Source organism: Lactuca saligna, chromosome 5 (assembly GCF_052625555.1).
Source record: "Lactuca saligna cultivar CGN05327 chromosome 5, ASM5262555v1, whole genome shotgun sequence".
In the NCBI taxonomy this organism is placed as follows: domain Eukaryota; kingdom Viridiplantae; phylum Streptophyta; class Magnoliopsida; order Asterales; family Asteraceae; genus Lactuca; species Lactuca saligna.
This window is the reverse complement of record NC_136421.1, coordinates 40,934,076-40,957,262: the sequence shown is the minus strand read 5'-3', so window position 1 is coordinate 40,957,262 and position 23,187 is coordinate 40,934,076.

The window sequence follows — 23,187 nt, the reverse complement described above, 5'->3', positions numbered from 1 at the left end:
ATTGAGTTAAGAGTACTTCATTTCATTTTGTTCTTAAAACTAATTTCCAAGGACTCAAACAGCCTTGGGTACCTAAATTCTTTCAATGATCGCAGGTACTATGTGACATGTAATATGATGAGAAATGGTATATTGATAGTGGTTGCTCACGTCACATGACTAGATGAAAGGAGAATTTGCAAGATTATTGAAGCCTGGATAATGCTGGAGTTGTGAAGTTTGACAACAATCACAATTGTCACGTCAGAGGCTATGGAAAAGTAACGAATGGCCAATTCCTTGTAAATCAAGTTGGATATGTTGAATGCCTTAAACATAATTTGATAAGTGTTTCGCAACTAGTTGTGGGCACTGGCAATCAAGTTCTGTTTAACGAAGAAGGCAATATTATTTCGAAGATAGAAACACAAGAAGTGTTTCTGAAATCAAAGCGACATGGCGATATGTTTACCCATGATATCAAATCGATTGTTGGGAAACCTTCAATTTGTTTACTTTTGAAAGCTAAATCTGATGGTAGCTGGTTATGGCATCGACGGTTATCTCATTTAAATTTTCGAAAATTAAATAAGTTGGTAACTAAAGATCTTGTTCGAGGTTTACCAGTTTTAAAATTTGATAACGATACTTTATGTGCAACTTGCGAACATGGGAAACAGCATCGAAAAGGAGACCCAGTTGTGATAGATTTGAAAATCGTGGAACCATTGGAACTTCTTCTTATTGACCTTTATGGACAATCTGTTGGATTAGTGTCTAAGTTCATAACAATATTTGGTATGTACTTGACCCGAGTCGGCACGGTCCATTTGGGTTGCATGGCATCATGCATTTGGATAGACTAAAATGAGAGAAGTAACACTTAAGGTTTGGTAATATATTATGAATTCTAATATATTAATAAGATTATTTAATTAGTATTGATCAAGAATTAATTTGCAATTAATTAAGTGATTAAAAGGAGAGTAATTAAATATATGGGTTGATTGTGTAAATCATCCATACTTGTATAGTGGGCTAATGCTCCATGGATTATCAAGCTGGGCTAAAACCTATAGGATGTTCCATGGTGTTTTTGTACCCATGGATCATGGAAATGAAAGGCCATGACAATTAGGGTTTACATGGTGTAACTCTAATTGTGACACACTATATAAGCATCTTAGTCTTGTCAAAATCAGCTACTGTGAGAGACTATGAAGGAATGGTGAGGGCTAGCTGATTTCACGAAGTGTATCATTTCTCTCTAAGTTATTCGAAGTGTATTTGGTGTTGTGTGAACCATTTGAGGTGTCACACTTGGGGCACTAGGCTCTCGAGCATCATGGAGTCAAGCTACATCAACAAGGTATGTATTCTAACTTGTTATATTACCCAAGTATCAAACGATTGTATACTAGATAGGGTCATACCTTGGAATATTCATATTTGCATGTATAATAGAGAAAAAATAGATCCAAGGTATTTAGGGTTGCATGTACCCTTAGGAGTGTTAGAATGCTTATAACCCACTAGTGGTATCAGAGACAATGATTGTTTTCTTGTTATACTTGCTTAAATTGCTGAAAAATCGAAGATTTGTGCTTTTTGGACAGGGGACTCGACGAGTCCAAGTACAAACTCATCCAAATCACCGAGTTGGTTCATGCACTTGACGAGTTAGACCCCCTGACAACATAATTTCGAGTTTTAAAGTCGTAATTGGTCTATAATCATTACCTTAAGTTGTTTTGGACTTATAAAACCTGTTTTAACGTGGTAATGAGTATAGTAAACTAATTTCAAGGTTAAAATCAAAATTTCAAGTTTTATTTATGTTGATGTAATTCTTGAAATTGTTGATATGGATTGTTCATGCTTATGAGTTTTGGTGGACCATATGAATTATTTACAAAAGTATTTCTTAGTTAATTCTTGATCTAAATGTATTTTAATGGAGTCCATAATTTGCCCTCAAGTTATGGATTACCAAAAGTTTTTTTTTTTGTGTTACCTTGTTTTATGAGTTTTTTAGATTAATGAAAAATATGTGTTAGTTGTTTTCAATCCAAATTCATCTAAAAGTTGTTCATAAAATGTGTTATTGTAACTTTTCCTCAAGTTATATGAAAAGTCACATTTATGAATCTTAAAACTCATAAAAATGCCTTAGGTTACAAAAATGAAGAGTCCTTTTTCTTATAAATAGTTTTTATGGCTCCATAACTTGTCCTCAAGTTATGGATGTTCAAGAATCTCTTCATTAAAAGTTTTTAAAACTTTAATTAAAAATCATAAGTTATGAAAATCCAAGAGTTTTGAATAGTTTCAAAACTTTCTCTCAAGTTTTGGAATTTGTAAAGTTTTTTCATGAATACTTTAGTTCCAAGTTATGCCCTTAGAATTTTAAAAGTTAAAATTCAACCCTTATACTTTATAATATTAAAAGTTAATATATATATATATATATATATATATATATATATATATATATATATATGTGTGTGTGTGTGTGTGTGTATAACAGCAAGTCGTATTACCATTAGTAGGCCTCATTCACAAAGCCGGTTTATAAGAGAGATATAAGGTTACTGCTTATAAAATGGCAGTTTAATGGGTGTCCACTCTCACCCACCTGTTCCTTGGCTGGTGGATGGTCATTAGCCGAACGGGTAGGACAAGGACTATAATTCTCCCTTCATTAAAAGTATTAATGATACATATAAAGTAACTAAAAGTTTTTTTTTATAATTCCCAATCTTATTTACTTTAGGAAAAATATGAATAAGGTGCTAATCCATGAAATTACACTTTGCACTTTGCTTAAGTCGGTTACTGAAGCGTGTGTGGTTAACCGACACACTAGCTTGATTTAACAAGGTAGGCAAATGGTAACTTAATATTTATCATAGTATCGGTGGAGCGCGTGTGGTTAACCGGCACATCGATTAAGGGGTAAATATTAAGGGAACCAATTGATTTGCATGGTTACTGCACACCTTGTTTTGTGATCCTCGGCATCCCAGTCATAAAACCTGAAGGGCACACTTGAGATTGAAACTTGCCATTGAACAGTTCAATGAATCTCAAAAGATCTAAGAGTTTCAAATCCAAGTAAAACCTAATTAAATTATTTCGTTTTCATGGTGGATATTGGTATATCGTCATTCGCCTACCTTCAAATATTTTATAGCTTGGATTACGGCATCCCTTTTCTAAGTTATAAAATATTGTGTTGGGTCCTAGCCTTAATATTTCATATTGGGTGTAATATTAAGGACTTTAAATCAACTATCTTGAATATCTCCCAAAACATGTCTAGTTCAGACATCTATGATCTTCCCAAATCTCTTGGAACTTCACTTCCTCCACCTCCTCCAATTATCCTACCTTACCCACAAGTTCAAGGTCACTCAAGTCCTAATGGCAAGCAAGGTCTATGTGTGATCGCATCTTGGAGATGAAAGCACATATTGACTACCCGGGAGAGTTGGGTGTCAAAGTCTTAAGAAAGTTGGATGTTCAATCACTTTCTAAGTCACATAGTGAGTTACCTTTGGGATTACTATGAAATAGACTATGACATGACCCTTAATGATCTTTTCTATTTGCTTGGTACCGCTGAATTAGCAATGATTTGGAGCTTTGGTAAAGCAAATTGGATTAGTAGATCAACTTTCTAAACCTTCAATGTACATTGAAAAGGGTTGCATTGGATACCCAGTAAAAGCCTTCTCTTCCCAATGGAAAGGGATTGGCCATAGTCAACTCGATTGACCAAATGGTAAAGAGAAAGGCTAAGTCTGAGATTGTCCCGTGTACCATTCCCAAAGGGTACTTTTGGTTCTATTTCCAAAAGGAAAGGGCATTGGTTGTGAAGCTTCCAAATTTACCTGAAAGTTGATAAGGCTGGTAAAGTCAATAAGTTTGACTTTACTTCAGGTAAAGTCCACTATGTAACTCGATTAAGTTTCTATTCTGAGATTTTTATTACATGATGTGACTGGTTCACATGTTAATGTTTTAATAATCAAAGGAAAAGTGAAGGAAACTTAAAGAAAGAGTATGCTGAATCTAACTGCGAATATGGATTTCTATCGCTGGATTGAAGATCAGATTTTCGAGCTACTCTTAGGGGTTATGATAGATTGCTAGGAAACATGCAATTGCATAGTTTTCATTTAAAAATGCATTGTAAGGAAAAGTTTTTCCCGCATTCTATAAATAAATAAAAGTTTGTTTTACTTTATTTTATATCTCCTTGCAATGGCATTTATGAAAACTTGATGTTTGTATGTTTCTAGCAATATTGAAAATATGAATTTGACTCTTTCATTTGTGGTAGTGTCTAAATTTACAAAATAAGGAAAGCTTGTCATCATCCAAGTTTTCAGTTGGACAGAAACCTGGAATCATACAAGTTGTACAGTATAATGAATGAGAACTTTCAGCTTTGGAAAATTAAAACTACTTCCTTGTTCACATGTATATGTGAGTAAAGTGAAGGGCTAAGAGATCTTATACACATTCTTATGCACAGATCAAGTACACCACAAAAGATCTATAATACTATTCGTCATGATTTATTAAAGTTTAGTATTTATGGTTACATTTACAAGTTTAAGTGTAATTCTGAAACATTGGAAAATTTTCGATGTGTGTTAGAACGAATGAGAAGAATCAAGAGCAAATGTTTCTGGACTTCAAGGGAGATCAAAGAGGCTGGGGAGAGGGTATAATGTCCTTTAAATATACACTTAAACTTGTAACGTGAGGATTTGCCAGGAGTTACAAGTTTCAAAACTACTGGGGAGAGGATACTTAAAATAAATAAAATTAAAACCATTTTTCTTTTATTTTAAAACTTTGCGGAAAAATTAATACTTACAATCCATATGGAAAACTTGTTGTTATCTATTCCTAAGCAATATATCATAACTCTTAAGTAACAGCTAAAAATTCTGATCACCGAACCATGCGATCGAAATCCATCTTTGCGATCAGAATCAGCATATACTTCCTTTAAGTTTCTTCACTTTTTCTTTGATTCTTAAAACATCAACATGTGACCTCGTCACATTATGTAATAATAATCTTAGAATAGAAACTTAATAGAGTTATACAATGGACTTTACCTGAAGTAGAGTCAAACCTATTGACTTTACCATCCTTAAGATGTTTCAGGTAAATTTAGCAGTTTCGCAACCAAAATCTTTCCTTTGGCAACAGAATCATATGGACTCTTTGGAAACGTACATGGAACTATCACAGACTTAACCTTTCTCTTTACCATTTGGTCAACCGAGTTGACTATGGCCGGTCCCTTTCCATTGGGATGAGAAAGTTTTTCCTGGACCTCCAATGTCACCATTTTCAATGTCCAAATAGGTTTGGAAAGTAGATCTTCCAATCCAATTTGCTTTACTAATGCTCCAAATCATTATTGATTTAGCATCATCGAGCAAATAGGTAAGATCATTAAGGGTCTTGTCGCGACCTGTTATCAGGGAGTGACTGAAGAACCAAGTCAACAGCCAGCTACCTCGAGACTTTGACACCCGACTCTCCCGACTTGTCAATATGTGGCTTAATCCCCAAGATCTAAGCACATATAAACTTTGCTTGCCAATAGGGATTGAGTGACTTAGAACTTATCAAGTCTTAAAACTTGTGGGATAGGGAGATTTATTGGAGGAGGTGGATTAAGTGAAGTATGATTTCTGGTCAACAAAGGGATTGATCTTTCACCTTCATTGCCATTTGGGATATCATCTTCATTAGGAAGCTTGTTCCTAAAGATTTGGGAAGACCATAGCTGTCTAAACTAGACATCTATAATGGGAGAAATTCAAGTTAGTTGATTTAAATTCCTTAATACAACACCCAATTGAAGTATTAAGGCTAGGACCCAATAACCTATTTATAACTGGAAGAGGGATGTCGTAATCCAAGTTATAAAATAGTTAAAGGTAGGCAAATGATGATTTACCAATTTCCACCATGAAAATGAAATATTTTATTATTAGGTTTTATTGGTTTTGAAACTCCTAGATCTTTTGAGATACATTGAACTTTTCAATGGCATGTTTGAATCTCGACTGTGCCCTTTCAAATTTGTGACTGGGATGCCGAGGATCACAAAAAAGGTGTGAATAACCATACAAATTGACTTGGTACCCTTAACAATATTACCTAATCGATGTGCCGGTTAACTCACACGCTCCACCGATCTATAATAAAGTCAAGTTACCCTTTGTCACTCTTACTAGTCCATATTAGTGTGCCGGTTAACCACACACGCTCCACTAACGACTTGGTAAGGTACAAAGTGTAATTTTATGGACTAGCACCTTTTCACATTTTCCTAAGTAACTAAGATTGGGAATTTATAAGTGTTTAGTTACTTAGTATTTTTCATTATACTTTTAATAAAGGCACAATTATAGTCCATTCCTACCCGTTCGGCTAACGACCCTCCACCAGTCAAGGAAGTGGTGGGTGAGAGTGGACACCCATTAAACTGCCATTTTATAGGCAATAACCTTATACCCCCTTATAGACCGGCTTCGTGAATGATGCCTACTAACGGTAAGATTGACTTCCTCTTATACATATCTATATAATTAAAATTATAATAATAATATAAGGGTTGAATTTTAAACTTTTTAAAATTTCAATGTTCAATTTGGAATTAAAGTATACATGAGGAGTAACTTTTCAAATTCCAAAACTTGAGGGCAAGTTTTGAAACTATTTCAAGACTCTTTAAATCATAACTTATGAGTTTAATGGTTCATTAAAATGAAGACTCTTCATTTTAATGTAACCCCTTATTCTTTAAAAACACTTTAAAGAAGTATCTCTTCAACATCCATAACTTGAGGACAAGTTATGGAGACATTAAACTATTTAATGGAAAAAACTCTTACATTTTATGTAACCTACATAACTTTTATGAGTTTTTAAGATTCATAAATATGACTTTTCACATAACTTGAAGACAAGTTACAAAAACATATTTTATGAACTTCTTTTAGACTAATATGGATTGAAAACAACTAAAACATAATTTTTTCATTATCAATCTAAACTAACTCATAAATCAAGGAAACATAAAATTCTTGAGAAATTCATAACTTGAGGACAAGTTATGAACTCCATACAATTTTCAACAAGATCATGAATTATATCAACAAACTATTTGCACACAATTCCTATGATCTAACAAAACTCATAAGCATGATTATTCATAATCAACAATTTTCAAGAATAACATGAACACATATAAACTTGAAACTTTTATTATAGCATTGAAATTGGTTTAACATAATCATTACCACATTCAAAACAAGTTTTATAAGCCCAAAACAGTCAAAGGTAATGATTCTAGACCAATTCCAGCACCAAAACTCGTAAATATGTTGTCTGGGGGTCCAACTCGTCGAGTGCATGAACAAACTCGGTGAGTTGGATGCATTTTGCCTTGGACTCGTCGAGTCCCTTCATGTACTCGGTGAGTTTGTTGGGCTGACAGCACTAAAAGTCGATTTTTAAGCAGTTTAAGCAAGTACAACAAGAAAACAAGCCTTGGCTCTGATACCAATGTTGGGTTTTATGCAATCTAACACTCCTAAGTGTACATGAAACCCTAAATACCTTGGATCTATGTTTTCTCTATTATACATGCAAATATCAACTTTCCAAGGTATTGTACTATTCTAGCATACAAAACTTTGAATAACACAAGTTAGAATAACATACCTTTTGTTGGTGCTTGTCTTCATGAAGCTTGAGTGCCTAGTGCCCCAAGTGTGACACTTCAAATGGTTCGCACAACACCATAAGCACTTGGAATAACTTAGAGTGAAATTAGAACACTTCATGAAATCATTTTGCCCTCACCCTCACACATAGTGTCGATTTCTTGAGCCATGGGTTTCTTTTATATGGTGGCTATTAGGGTTACACCATGTAACTCATGACTTTACCTATTCCTTATGCTCCATGGATTTTAACCTCCATGGAGTATCCATGGGTTACCCCATGGACTTAGTCCAACATAAGTAATCTTGGATCACAAGCCCACATATATAAGAATGAATGATTTACACAATCAACCCATATATTTAATTAGTCTCCTTTTGATCACTTAATTAATTCCAAATTAATTCTTGATCAATACTAATTAAATAACCTTATTAATATATTAGAACTTAAAATATATTAATAAACCTTAAGTGTTATTTCTCTCATTTTAGTCTATCCAAGTGCATGATGCCATGCAACCCAAATGGACCATGCCGGGTCGGGTCAAGTTTTACCAATTATAGTTATGGACTTAGACATTAATCCAACATTATGTGTGTGAGGTAGTGGCACGGCATGGAGTGCATGTATCAGTAGTATTAGATTGAGACATCCGATTCACTTCCAGGTTTTGGGAGCGGTTTCATGACGAGATGAGGACTCGTCTTCACTTCAGCACCGCTATCCACCCTCAGACGGAAAGACAAAGTGAGAGGACGATTCATACTCTCGAATACATGCTTCTGTCATGCGTCCTAAACTTTGGTGGCAGTTGGGATACATATTTTCCGTTAGCGGAATTTTTGTACAACAACAGTTACCACGCCAGCATTGATCGTCCTCCCTTCGAGATGCTTTACACGAGGAAATGTAGAACCCCGATATGTTGGGGTGAGTTTGGCCAGAGAGTCATCGGACGTACTGAGGTGGTGCTTAGGACCATAGAGTTGATCTAGCATGTCCGTAGCAGACTGCAGACTGCACAGAGTCAATAGAAGAGTTACACCGACATGAGGCATTCGGGTTTGGAGTTTCAGGTGGGCGATATGATCCTCCTGAAGGTGTCACCTTGGAAGGGTGTCATCAGGTTCCGAAAGAGGGGCAAGTTGGGCCCCAGGTTCAATGGTCCCTTTACGGTTTTGGCCCGGGTGGGTCGGGTTGCTTATAATTTGGATCATTCAGTTGCGCTTAGCCTGATCCACAACACTTTCCACATTTCTCAGTTACGGAAGTGTTTGGCGGACGAGTCAGCAGTAGTACCATTAGAGGATATTCAGGTTGATAGCCTCCTGAATTATATCGAGAGAACAGTTGCGATCTTGGATCGTAAGAAAACGATCTTGAGGAACAAGGTGGTTCAGTTAGTGAAGGTGCAGTGTTAGCACTGTAAGGGTTCAGAGTGGACGTGGGAGACTGAGGAAGAGATGAGGGAGCACTATCCAGAGCTATTTTCAGGATCGGTAGTAGCAGACTTCGAGGACGAAGTCTAAGATAAGTGGGGGAGATTTGTAACGCCCTAATTTCTAGTGTGTAATTTAAATAAAGTATTTTTCCTATCTTAAGAGGTACTCGACGAGTCTGTAGCCCAAATCGTCGAGTAAAGGTGGGATTTGCACGCATCTTTAGTAGGAATTCAAGGGGCACGACGGAGAGAAGGTGCCTGTTCGTCAACAGGTTCAACAGGAGTTTGCTCCTCAGTCAACAGCAATGGCGACACAAACCACGATGACAGCAGCAGTGGCACGACGGAGAGAAGGTGCCTGTTTGCATCCTCGTCAACAAATGGAGCAATAACGGCTTTGCTAACGGCTTGGATGTCGGCAGTCGCTCGGAGACTCAATAGATAGATGAACGAGTGGGAGTTGGGTGGTGGTAGAGCTTCATGTATGGCGGTCCTCTCTCGACGTCCAGTGATGTTTCATTGGTGAAGAGGAACGCAGGCGGCGGTTAGAGTTCTCACATGGCGGCTGGAGAGGTTTCATTAGGTTTAGGGTTTGGCATGGAGAAGGTAACGGGTTTAATACCTGTGTCCCATACAAACATCGTGAGGATTGACACCTGTAGCCCCTTCCATCTCTAATCTTTACAAAAGAATTTGACAAATTACCATTTAAACCCTGCCCCTTGAATTCCTTTACAAAACAAGTCTGGATTTTACTAAACAACCCCCATCTTCTAAAATCTTTATAAAACAAATCCAGAATTTACCTTTTTAACCCCCAATCTAAGTTATGACATATTCAGCCTTCCCCTCTCTTTTCCTCCGAATTAAGTACCAATAATTACCACGGAGCCCCTGCCTTAATAAATATTTACAAAATAAGTCTCGAATTTAGGCTTTAACCCATAAATAATCCAAATAATAACTTTTGGCTCCCAAAACCAACGCCCTACTAAATATTATGTATTTTAAGGCCAAGGTTCATTTACTAATCTTTATCTATTTATTTACATAATAAACCGGGTGTTACATGTTGTGTCTTAGGAGTAGTTCTTAGAGATTTTTCGTTCTAGGTATGTACGGCTAGTGGAGCATGAGAGGTTGGCCTAAGAATATTTGGAACTGAGGTAGGGGACAGAGTTGGTGATTGAGATCACCAAGATGCTCACAGATAGGGCTATGTTTTTCCTGAGTTCACTGCATCTGAGTGCGCTCAGATTACCTGTTACTTGAGCAAGCTCAAGACGGAGATCATACAGTTTGTTTCCAACCAGCGCTATGGTTCTTTGATGGAGTTGCAGGAGGCTGCCAGGTAACATGAGATTGAGATTGAGTTCCAGAGGATGGAGCAGAGACCAGCCCAACGTCGCCTCAACCTTCTCCAAACTTGTGGGAAGTGCGGAAAGGTTCATGAGGGTGCTTGTCGATCATCTTCTGGGTGCCACAATTATGGTCGAAAGGGCCATATGACGAGGGAATGCTACCAGCAGACCCCAACACTCGGTTTCAATATTTGCTTTCATTACATCCAGGTTAGCCATGTGAAGACTAACTGCCCCTCGCTTGCTGCTAAGCCAGCGCAGGTTCCAGCACCGACTACTATCAGGATCATTGATGGGAGTCAGGGGAAGGTGGAGTCCCTAAGGGCTTGAGGTCAGGCTTTCCAGCTCATAGTCGAAGAGGCCAAAGCAACTCCAAATGTTGTGATTGGTATGTTTCTATCCATTATTCTGGTGATTATGTTTTATGTTTGTGCTTATGTATGTGCCTCTGTTAGGTACGTTCCTAGTGAACTCTTTGCCTGCTCTAGTGTTGTTTAACTCGGGTGCGAGTCGGTCCTTTGTATCTCAATCGTTCAATAAGGAGTTTGATATGCCCATTGGGGAGTGAGAGTGTCTATTACGAGTTTCCATCGCCAACAAACACAGGGTTTCTACTTCATTAATGTATCAAGGTTGCGTTCTGGAGATCTTTGGGGTGCCTTAATCGATCGATCTGATCCGTATCCCCATGGGGGAAATTTATGTGATTGTAAGCATGGATTGGTTGAGCTGTTTCGATGCTATGATTAATTGTGAGGACCAAGGCATCATAGTTTGAACCCCAAGTGGGGGAGAAATAGTTATCTATAGAGAGGGTACTAGAATGGGTTAAAGGTTTTGTTCCGCAGCCAAGGCGTGTCAGTATATTCAACATGGTTATGCAGGTTATTTGGCTTATGTGGTGGATACGCATGTTGAAGATCAGACTTTAGTTTCAGAGGTCCCCGTGGTCAGGGAGTTTGTAGATGTATTTTTGGAGGAGTTGCCCGGTGTGCCTCCCGAGAGGCAGGTCGAGTTCAGGATTGACCTTGTATCAGGTGCAGCCCCAATTTCAAAGGCGTGGTACTGCTGGCACCGCCTAAGATGTAGGAGTTGTCATGTCAGTTGTAGGAGCTACTAGGCAATCAGTTAATAAGATCAATCGGTTCCCAGTAGGAAGCGCTAATATTGTTCGTCAAGAAGAAGGATGGGTCACACCAGATGTTCATTTATTACCTGGAGTTGAACAAGCTGACGGTGAAGAACCATCATATGATGGGCCTAGCCCAACATATCATGCACGATTCATAAAGACATCTAGCATATAACATATCCTAGTGGGCCGATATTGGTGCCTTTGACCCACGGGCATAGTAAGGAGACTCGCCAGAATCACCAATTAGCTAAACGACAGCTAAAATTCTTGCAACTGCTACTACAGTGCTCCTATCAAGTCATACAAGGTCCAACCTTATACTACACACTCAGACCAGCTATCTTGACTAAAAGTCAACCAAGGTCAAAGTCAATGGTCAAAGTCAAAGTCAATAGCCCATAATGTCATTTATCTAGCTTCATGTCATGACCAGCCCTTGGTCACGTCGTGAGAGCTCACTCAGACCGATTGCAACTCATCTCAACTCAACTCATACATGAAAAGTCACTAAAATTGATCTCACATCGTGAGCAACGTCCTTTATATCATAAGCTCCAAGAAGCTTAACAGAAAATATGGTAATTCAACCCTCATGTCATGAGACTGTATGTCCTATGTTGTAAGCACAATTTGAAGCCAAAATCTAATAATTTAAGTCCTTAATCCATTAATCCTTTTACTCTAAATTTCCAGAAGTTCTTATAACTCCATAATATACTTAAAATTCGATGCTTTATGGGCATATATGTCCAATACATGTGTAGATCTTATTTGGGACAAATATTGAAGACAATATCATCTCACTTTCATGTAAGGTTCCAAAACCCAACCATTCACAAGATTTGAACTACATGACACTCTAAGGACATTTATAACCCATAAAGTTGCCAACTTTATGGTTTCCATTCATTCAAACATTCTCCACCAAGGAGAAAGGTGGGACAAAACTTAGATCTAGCCACAAACAACAATGAAGGAAGAAGCTTTGACACTTACAAGGTGATGATGATGATGATTTGTTGTAAGCCTCTTCAAAATATCACATTCTTCTTCTTTTCTTCTTCAAACAAAGAAAGGCTCCAAATGGCCAAGAATCAAGCAAGGGATGAAGGCAAGGGTTTTATGAGGAGAAAGATATCACACCCCACACCTGTCGATCTAACTATAGCTAGCGGCTTAGGTGCGGGATTGTCAGTCCCGTATAGATCTATACACAAGTATCACGCTCTCTTACAGGAGATTATGGTTATAATACAGGAGTTTTGTAGGTACTCTGATAGATATATGAAGACTATCACTCACAAAATTGTATTAGCGGTTTAAGTATAGTTTGATGAAAACCCTATTGTAAATGGAAATATTGTCTTTTCATAGTAAATACATGGTCTAAAATAATTATACCTTTAAATAACTATTTGTATTGTATCCCAAAACGGTAAAATAGTGTCAATGCCCCATAAACTATACCTACTATAGTTTATTATAAATGTTTTGTTGTGTCTATATATACTCACATATACATAAGTTAGCATATTTAGATGTTTTAAAAGATTATATCATATAATTTACATCTAACACAAATATAATAACATTTGGTATGATAAAGCCAGTTTTTTTTTTTTTAATTACCTTTTTAACATCACTCAACGGTAAAAATTTAGGTTGTAAACCTTGTAAATTTTATTTTTTACTTTTTTTTGGATATTAAAATCAAATTATCTTTATATGTTTAAAATAACATATTTTAGGTCAAATCTCACAAAAATGGTACCATAACCTGGTCATGACCATTTTTTTCTAGAACAAACCCTTCTTTTACATAAAAATGATGGGGTTTTATATTTTTCCTTTTGTAAAACCAAATCTTTGGTATTTCGAACTAGTTTCATAACACATGTCAAAGATAACCTATTTTGAGTTGTAGCCCACAAAAATGATGAAAATATTTTGGCTAAAACCATTTATTCTAGAAAAGTCATATTATGTTCATAAAAACCATGGTTCTTATAGTTTTGTTTTTGTGACGTTTTTCTCAAGATCATATGGTATGTTTTTACTTGTTCTTCACAGTTTTACATTTCTAAACAATCACAACATATAAAAGTTTAAGTAACTAAGTAATAACATCTTTTCATGCATATAACACTTTTACATAACTTAAAGAAGAATTATGCATAACAACTTGAGTTATTACACAAGTTTACTTGTATTCCCCCCCCCCCCCCCCCCCCCCCCCCCCCGGAAAACAAAATTACATGGAAAACTCGAACATAAGAGGTATGAACTCGCCTTAAGTGTGTTTGTGGCTGGATAAAGAGATGAAGATAAAGATCCTCAAACTTATAACACTTGAAGATGGTTGAAGAACACTTGAAGATGGTATTACCCTAAGGATTTTACCACATGCTAATGTGTATAAATGTAACAAAACTAGTATGAATGTGTAAAATCACTAGATTAACAAGGAAATGCTTACCAAAAGTCTAAGAACCAACTTGGAGAATTCATATATGAAGGATCTGGAGCTTGTTCTTGAAAGAATAAGATGAATGAATATGATGATGGTGAGAGGATAGGCCTCTCGGCCGAAAATAAAAAGAAGAGGGGAGGGGAGAGTGGCGTGAGGTGGGGTGTTGCATGGATGTATGTTGTGTAAAACTTGGTTGTTTGTTGTTTATTTGCTTGGATATATGTTGTGTAAAGGATTTGTGGGGAAAAGTAGAGACAATTTTTGTCTCTTATGAATTTTATAAAATTAAAGTCAACTCTTTTGTATTTTATAAAAGTCTTGACATTTTTTAAAAAGTGTGGTGTTTTTATAAAGAAGATATGGTATGAATGATATATAAATATTTAATTTGAAATATAAAAATTCAATTTGTTAATAAAATTATTATTTTCAAAAATAATAATACATTACACAAAAATTATGTTCATTCCTAAATTCTTTCCATTAAAAGTTGGGCGTTCTAGGTCAGGTATAGAATTTGTCGCATTTGGTGACAACTTCAGCAAAAAATTGTATTTGTAGCCTTTGTTATGTATTTTTCATGTTGCATAGGGTTTATGAACTCCACTATTTTTAGTTATGAATATTACTCATACTAAAATAATATAAAAAAGAATTATCGAATTGTTACGATACTAACATTATTTAGGGTTTATATTCGAATATTTTCCAACAAGAGAGGTACTTTGTATTATAATTTGTCAATCGTACACTGGACGCATTAGGGAATATCCCAATTCACCTAAAATGCTAACACAAGTTGAGTTGACATGGTTGACATTTGTTGACTTTGTTTGACCAAAATTGACGGTTGTCACATCATCCCCCCCTTAGAAGGAATTTCATCCCAAAATTCGCACTTTGAGTAGGACCTCCCGAGGTAGGAAAAGATGGGGGTATTTCTATTTTCATTTGGTCCCCCCATTCCCAATTGAATTCAGGCCCTCGCTTGGCCTTCCAACAGACTTCCACTATGGGTACGTGGCTTTGTTTCGTTCTTTTGACCTCCCTGTCCATGATATCCACCGTTTCCTCGACTAAATGGAGCAACCTTAATGCTAGTGTGATAATGTTATTGTATGAGAACTCGATGAGTGGCAAATGGGTATCCTAAGCTCTATCGAAGTCTATCACACAAGCTCTCAACATATATTCTAACGTTTAAATATTTCTCTCGCTTTGCCCGTCGGTTTTTGGGTGGTAGGCTATACTCATGTCAAACCTTGTTCCCAAGGACTTTTGTAGTGCTTGCCAAAACCGTGAGTTAAACCTGCTATCTCTTTCAGAGATAATGGATATTCGCACACCATGCAAACGTACCATATCCTTGATGTACGTCCTTGTCAGTTTCTCCATTTTGTATGCCTCCTTTATTAGCGGAAAATTCGCGGATTTGGTTAATCTATCGACAATCACCCAAATGGTGTCAAGTCCACCCGTCGTCTTGGGTAACTTGGTTATGAATTCCATGTTTATCTGCTCCCACTTCCACTCAGGTATACACGGTTGTTGTAGTAAACCTGAGGGCTTTTGGTATTCTACATTAACATTGGCACAAGTCAGGCACTTGCCCACATAGGGAGTGATTTATGCCTTCATGTTTAGCAACCAATAAAGTTTCTTGAGTTCCAGATACATCTTGTCTAAACCAGGATGAACGGATTATTTGGTCTTGTGAGCCTCATTCATGACAACGTCTCTTTACCCGCTGAATCTCGGTGTCCAGATTCGTTCCTTGAGGTAATGAGCTCCGTTATCCTTAAACTCAAGGTTTTTATCCATTCCCACAAAGCTTTACTTGCGACATTCTTAGGTTTCAAGGCTTCAAATTGCCCCTCCTTGTTCTGCGTGGACAGGTGTGAATGGATGATTATGGTTAATGACTTGACTCGGTGGCCTGAGTACTCCTTTCGACTTAGAGCATCTGCTACTATGTTGGCCTTGCCTAGATGATAGTGAACTTTGCATTTGTAATCATTTAGCAGTTCCACCCATCGTCGTTGTCTCGTACTGAGTTCTTTTTGATTGAGAATATGTTGGATACTCTTATAGTTAGTGAAGATTGTGGACTTTGTGCCATAAAGGTAGTATCTCTAGATTTTTTTAGTCAAACACTATTTCCCCAAAATCAAGGTTGTGTGCGGTGTAGTTGACCATATAAATCTTAAGTGTCTCGGGGGTATCTCTCTCAGGAACTCTGAGCTGAAGGTATCCCGTCCTTAGATCAACTTTCTGAGAAATAGCTTGTTCCTTGAAGTTGGTTACACAGATGTTCAGCTCGGGGTAGGGGTATCGGTCCTTGATGGTGAGTTTCTTCGACTCTTAACAGGCAATGCACATATGGAATGATGCTCCTTTCTTCTTTACGAACAAGATTGGCACTCCCCAAGGTGAGGAGCTCGGTTTAATAAATCATTTACTCATTAGTTCATTCAGTTGACTGAATAATTCCTGCATTTCCACCGATGTTAATCAGTATGGGGATTTGGCTATGGGAGTGACTCCAATAATCAAGTCAATTCTGAACTTGACTTGGCATACGGGTGGTATTCCCGTAAGGTCTTCTGGGAATACATCAGGAAAGTTATAGACTTTCGGAATATCCTTGATGTATTTCACTTCCTATTTCTCATCCACAATGTTGGCTAGGAAGGAGTGGTACCTCTTGTGTAGGTACTTCTGAGCCTTGATGCAAGAGACGATTCATAGGTTTGTGTCGGGTTTGTCATCATAAATGACAAGGGTTTTGTTATTTGGTAAGTTAAGTTGAATAGACTTTTTGTAACACATGATATTGGTATGGTGAGGACTTAACCAAAGCATGAAAATGACCAAGTCGAAGTTTCCTATTGTCACTGGTATTAGGTCGATTTGGAAGGAATGATTGTTTAGAGTTAGGGTGCATCCTAGGTATGTGTCGTTGGTGGTTTCAGGTCTTCCCCTAGCCATCGCTACCAAGAATACTTTAGTGAATGTTTGAGGTTTTGTTTGAGTATGTATTTATACTTCATGACTCACGAGCGTCCTCTCCGCACCCCTATCGTAAAGTACGCATGCATATGAGTTATTTGAGGAGAAACGTATCGGTAATCATAGTGGGGTCCCTCGTCACATTCTCATGTAACGTTGTTAAAACTCTCCCTATGTCTATGACATTTTTGTTTCTAGTCTTTTGGCACTCCCTTTTGATATGCCCCACCTCCCTACATCTATAGCAAGCCTGAACCACCCCATCATCAGTGGCTTGGGTGGTCTGTTGAGTTAGCACCCTAAAAAAATGAGCGGCGTGCCCCTTTTTTGCTATAGTTGTTACAGTGCCTCTTTCGTAGAATCCATTGTGATGGAAGTTACATGTAACACCTAGTATGTTTTCTTCAGTATATGTATTTTTCTCTAGGACTCGATGAGTTGGAGGATAAACTCGTCGAGTAGGGATGCGGTTGTGGGCATTTTAAGTGACCGACGCGGCGAGTAGGTGTTGGTTAAGTGAAACCCTAAATTTGAGGGTTTTCACCTTATATAAACAACTTAACTCGGCCTCCCTTATCCTTAACACTCTATTGAAAGCTTGATATCGAATCCTAGCTATTTGTGTGTGAGTTAAGGCCATTTTGGTGTTCTTGTGTGGATTGTAAAGCTTGGGAGGAAGAAAGGAGCTTGGAAATTGAGTTGGGGCTTGTAGATCCGTAGATCTTATTTCATGTTCAGCAGCTTCAAGGTATAATTCCCCTGTCTTTACTCATCTAAGTGTTTATTCATCTTTAACTTGGGATCTCCATGGATTTCTAAGTCATTTTTTGGATTTGGAAGTGTTGAGTGAGTTTTGACTTTAGATCTGGGCCTTAAGAGGGGTCTCATGGCATAAAGGTGCCAACTTTAGGGCCATGAAATCCCCATGAAAATTGTAGGACACTTTATATGGATTTTTGAGCTAAAAACCCCATGCATGTGCATCAAGTTTGGAACTCTACGTATAAAATGGACATTAGGAGGCCAGATCTATGGTTTTGGTGTGTTAGACCTCATTTAAATCAACTATATGGAATTGGTCAAGGTTGGACTCGGAGAGTTGTTCTTGGAACTCGACGAGTCGGTGACCATTGTGCACCAAACCCTTTCGGTGAATGGGTAAGTGTTAGGAAGGAAGTCCCTTGTGGGTTTAGACGCGAAAAGGGAACTGGAAGCCATGGGACTCGACGAGTGGTATGAGCAGACTCGGTGAGTCCATAGCAATCTCCTAATCTTTGAAGATGGACTCGACAAGTTCTTCATACAACTCGGCGAGTCATAAACTGGACAAGTTCTTAAGTTGGAGATGAACTCGACGAGTTCAAGAAGGAACTTGGCGAGTCGGATGAATATGGTCCCGATGTTATGATTGAAGGAGAATCCGTCGAGTTTTGCTAGACTCAACGAGTGGATCCGGGGTTTGTGTGTGATGAGAGAAGCATGGACTCGACGAGTTGGTAGGCCAACTCGGTGAGTCAGGTCAAGTGAATGTTGACTTTGACCAATGTTGACTTTGAATGAACTTGGACTGACCCTGTTTAGGGTTGTATGTGATATGTGTTGACTTGAAGGTTGTCGTGTAGGGATCGAGGAGTCGTAGGGAGTCGACTTGTGCGCTAAGGATAGTTTAGACACTGCACGACATTGAGGTGAGTTACCTTCCAGTAGGGGTGGGTCTAAGGCCACAATGTCGGCCCACCAAAAAGGGGTATTTAGAAGATAATGGTCTTTGTGATAATTATCTTGGTCTGGTTATGTTTTGGCTATGAGGTTTATCTGAGTAGTATGTTATGTGTATGGTAGGGATTAGTTTCCCTGACAGTGGTCCTTAGGACCCCAAGGGTAGGTCAGTACCCGGATATGAATGACTGTATGCTTATATCTGTTGATTGTATGCTAGTAGTAGGGGTGAAATAGTCCCGAGTTACCAGTTGAAAGATACTGATGTTGATTACCGGTTGATAGATACAGATGATGGTTACCGGTTGAAAGATACTGATGAAGGTTACTGTAACATATACGTTTTGAAATCGTGTTTTATAATGAATAATATTGTGAAATACTATGTGAATTTGAGTATTGAGTTCTAACAAATAGTTTTTACTAGAAATGAAGTAAAACTATGTTTAGAATCACTCAGAAAATATTGGAAGTCTTATGAGATTCCAACTAAAAGCCAAATAGTGATATTTAGCGAAAATATAAATTTTGGAATAAGTAAAAAAAATTTATTGGCGATTGTAGATAATCTTGTTAGAAACTTGTTGGCGAAAACCTCGTCGAAATCTGAGTTATAACGAAGAAGTTATGACCAATCGAAGAACTTCGACAAGACCGGTACGACGCCGACTGACGCAAAAAGTGAGTTTTTGATAAACTACTTTTTAGCCTTAGTGATCTAAATGAAATTCGTAGTATTCGTTAAAACGAGAAGTTCAATAAAAAGAACGCCAAAATCTGACTTCGTATGACGAAGTTATGATTTTTCTAAGTTTCAGATTAGCAGTAGACAGCTAAAAACTCGAATTTTAGATCGAGTATTATTTAGCCAATACAACCTAAACGAGAATCGAAGGTCTTGTCATTTGTAGTACAATGGTAAAAAGTCTGACAAAAATGGATGTCGGATGAAGAAGTTATGAATTTGCAACGGATTTACCTGTCCCGGTCTGTTAAAAAAAATACTATAAAAGTTAAAGTCAAAATTAGCCGCGAAATCTAAATGAAAGTTGTAGAGCGTAATTTTACCTACGCGTGCATATAAAGAACGTAAAAAACGGAGCCCGTATGCGAAAGTTATGGATTTTAGAAGATTTTGGCTCAAAAACCGAGAAATAAGTGGATAATATCGGAAATTTTTGCATGGTCAGCACTCAGCCACATCACCTCGCATGAACAGTAGCTGCTCTACCCGGATCCGACGGGTGTTGCCTTCCGATTCGTCCGAAGCCGCAGCCCAACCAGCTTCCAACGCGCCTCGCACTCGTGTCCGAACCTCGCCCTTCCACCGCACCACCTCGCATGCGCGTTGGCTCTTTCCCTCCTCTCGCTTTGTGGCCTTCGCTCCAGAAGCCGCGTGTCCCGTCGCTGCTGACTCCCTCTCGGCCGACTTTGGATATCTCCCTATAAAAGGGAGGGTTGCAAGATTTGCTGGGTAATTTTGAGAAATTGCCAGTTTTTCACCCTTTTTCAATATTTTTAGTATTTTGACTTCCCCCGAAGCCCCAGTAGTATTTCTAACACCCAAAGCACGCCCCGGAGTGCCTGAAGACCCCGAAAATTTTATCTTTTTGGTTTTGAAGCCCTACCTTCGCAGAGCCCTATTTTCAATATATCTCTCGGTTTTTGTAGAAGAAAGCTATTTATAGTAACGGAGTGCTACCTAAATTACTATTTTGACCCCCGGTTAATTCAATGTGAGTTCAATATATAGGAACAATTGTATGTTATGTGTTATGTGTTATATGTACAAGGTGCTTTCTTGTGATATTCTGGTATATTGACTTTAAGTCTTTGGTCATGTAGTGCATGTCTTGTATTAATATTATACCTTTGATCATGTAGAGCATGTCTTGAATTATTTTGGTATTGGCTTTGTGCCTTTGGCCATGTAAATCATGTCGCGTATAACTTTTGATATTAGTAATGGGCTAGGTAGGGCTAAAAGCATGTATATGTTAGCAAAATGATATTCAGAAATTTGTATATCTTCTATGCCATTTGGGCTGAACTTTATTGATGTATATCAAGCATTAAAAAGTATATCTTTGAATAAAGTCTTTGATTGATATGAACGTCTGTCACATGATTTCACATATGTCTTTGTTGTTCCTCTTTGCTTCTGCCATATTGATGTATATATATGGCATAACATTATATTGTATCTATTATTGAACTCACTAGGCGTCACCGCTTACCCTATCAATGTTTAACAATTGCAGGTGATAAATAACCAATATGATCATATATTGTTGAAAGATTTAGAATAGTTTGTAATAATATTTTTTTTACTTCAGCTTATGTTTGTATAAATTACAATATCCTGGGTAGTTATGTAATATATAAAACTTTGTAATAGACGGTTTGTATCCAGTAGTTTGTAACCTCTTTATCAATGTAAAATATTGCTTTTATGAATAAGCAAGTAGCATGTTTTGAAGTAATAATATTGTGAAGTATGAAAGTTTGGGTCTTTCAGAAATACGAAATTTTAGGTCTTTCAGTTACCGGTTGAAAGATACCGATGAAGGTTAATGGTTGAAAGATACCGACGATATTGTATGCTATGTGGTATGATGGGGGAACTCACTAAGCTTTGTGCTTATAGTTTTGGTTTTGGTTTCACGTACCTCTTCGTCGAAGGGGAAAGAGTCGGCGGTGTAGCATCGCATCACACACACACACATGTTTCCGCAAGAAGTTTTTGGGACTGTACTCTGATTTTCCATACTTATGGGGTTATGGTTTGAAATACAATATTATGATTTTGTAATGGAATATTTATTGACAATGTTTTGGTAAAATGCTTATTAAATGCGTTAATTCAAAAATGAAATTTTTGGCCTTGAAAATTGGGTCATTACAAGTTGGTATCAGAGCCCAGGTTTGAGGGATTCGGACACACCCTCGGGGGTTTCTGGACTCAAACTGAGGGAGTAAAAGTTCTTTCAAGGAAAAATGGTTTTTAAAGTCTAAACTGAGAAATTTTAAGAAAAACGAAGTGTGTGATGCGTGCGACTAGCCAGGCTCAAGTAAGTTTTCCCCAAGATATCCATACTTGTTATGTTATGTTATATGGTTTTGATTCAGAGAACTGCATGCCAGAATAGGACTAAGGATCTACGAGGATGCCTTGTGTGCCTGATATATGATTCTGATAATTGCATGCTAGTTAGGGCTAAGGATCTAGGAAGGATGCCTTATGTGCCTGTTGTATGAGCTGTATGTTAGGATTGTTTAGTCATCAGTAGGATGGCATGTGTAGGTTATGCCTGGTTTGGTTACTCGAGGCACGAATGATGCTTTTTTTGTGCTTTGGGGGTTCTGACCAGCTTCAACTAACTAAGGAGCAGATATGTAACAGTATTTGCAAACTAGTTAGGGGGAGGTGGTGGGGACTCCTAGTGCGTCCAAGGTTCTAAATAATGTAAGGCGTAACTTGGCGGCAATGCCAAGCCTCAAGCTTTTTCGAGCCTTGGCGAGTCACGACGTTTGTAAGGCGTGAGTTAAGGCGGCAATTTTCTATATAATTAAAAAATTTATATGTATTTTCAACTATTATTCATTTTTATACACATATATGAGTTAAGGCGGCATTTTAGAACCTTGAGTGCAGGTGATGGCAGAGATTAGGTCGGAGAGTGCCCTAGAGAAGCCTAGGATGAGGTTAGTGGAAAGGGTATCAGTAAAAGGGACTTGGTGAAGTCGAAGTAATTCTTGAGGAAAGTACGGATAGATGTGGAAGGTAGTATGGGCCCGAACTACTGAAAGCAGAGGATCCGTACTCAAATCAAGGAGGGCCTAGATGGAGTAGGAGGTTCAGGATCTGGTTCAGGATTGGGCTCGGGGGCAGGATCTGAGCATGTGGATGATGGGTTACCCGAGTTCTTGCGTCCGAGATCACGAGGGGTATCCTTGATGCGACATCGGTTATCTTCGGGTCGATCAAGGAGGGGATCATTGAGCTGATGGAGGATCGCCTCAGGGCGTTTCGGAGTGACATGGCGACCAGCCAGTCAGGACCACGCACAGTGTTCTTTAAGGACTTCAGAGGGAGTGGTGCACCAGATTTCCACTGGGCGAAGGACCACATTGCTGCCAGATGATGGATTGTAGACATTGAGTCTACACACTTGACCAGCTTCTGCCTCGAGAGGTCGCAGGAACGATTTACAGCAGGGTGTTTGAGGGATCGGGCTAGGGACTGGTGGGAGTCGGTTGGTGACTCTCTGGGAGCCTCGGTTGTTGAGGCTATGACATGGTTGGA